The sequence below is a fragment of the Pinus tabuliformis genome, chromosome 9 (assembly GCF_031772625.1).
Source record: "Pinus tabuliformis cultivar Carrire ecotype Pingquan chromosome 9, CPIR1, whole genome shotgun sequence".
NCBI lineage: Eukaryota > Viridiplantae > Streptophyta > Pinopsida > Pinales > Pinaceae > Pinus > Pinus tabuliformis.
Genome location: NC_142307.1, coordinates 1,554,075,265 through 1,554,076,182, shown reverse-complemented (window position 1 = coordinate 1,554,076,182; position 918 = coordinate 1,554,075,265).

The following is a 918-nucleotide window of genomic DNA, read 5'->3' as shown; positions in this document are numbered from 1 at the left end:
GATCGCTGACCAAGAACACCCTGCACACCAAAAAAATATTATGAATAATATATTAAACTAAAAAATATTATAAAAAACATGAAACAAATATCAATATATCTTATGAAAAATCTTAATTAGAGACCAAAAATATTACAAGTAATCTTATGCACTAGAAAGTACATGTTATTCAAACACTAAAAATCAAAACTTAAATAAGATAAAGAGGGAGAAATGTTGTTTCAACTAAAAAGGATTACTTAACAAATCATATATAGATTTTGCGCCAAAAAAGAACTCACCTCTACCTTTGTATTCATTGCACTCTACTACAATCTCTTTCTCATAAAGATGATTGGTAGTTTCATTAGTGGTCCTCCACATTCTGTTATTTATATTGCATTACAGTCAACAAAACATTATGCAAAAATATTAAATACACACAAAATGTTGTGAGCTATTATGAATAAGCACTAGAAAGTACATCTTATGCAAACACTAAAAATCATAACCCTAAAATAAATAAGGAGTTTGGATCACATATACTTAAATAGTGGACCATTTATGGAGATTTACATCAAGAGAACTCACCTCTATCTTTGTGTTTAATTTTGCTCTCTATTGCAATTTCTCTCTCACAAGCACATTTCAGTAGTTTAGCTAATGATTTCTCCACATTATATACCTGCATTACCTTTGCTACAGTGTCCCTCATCTCTCTCACACAAAGATATTCAATGACTTCATCAGTGCTTCTCAACCTTCCTTAACCTGAAGGAACAAATGAGTTAAATTAGAACAAGCATGGAACCATATAATTATGTGTTATTATACTAGTAAATTCCTCAATACATACCTCCATCGCCTTCGCGCATTACACCTTTGGAACTAGACCCACAATAAAAGTTGTAAAGACATGTTTAATTTCCCCACCACTGG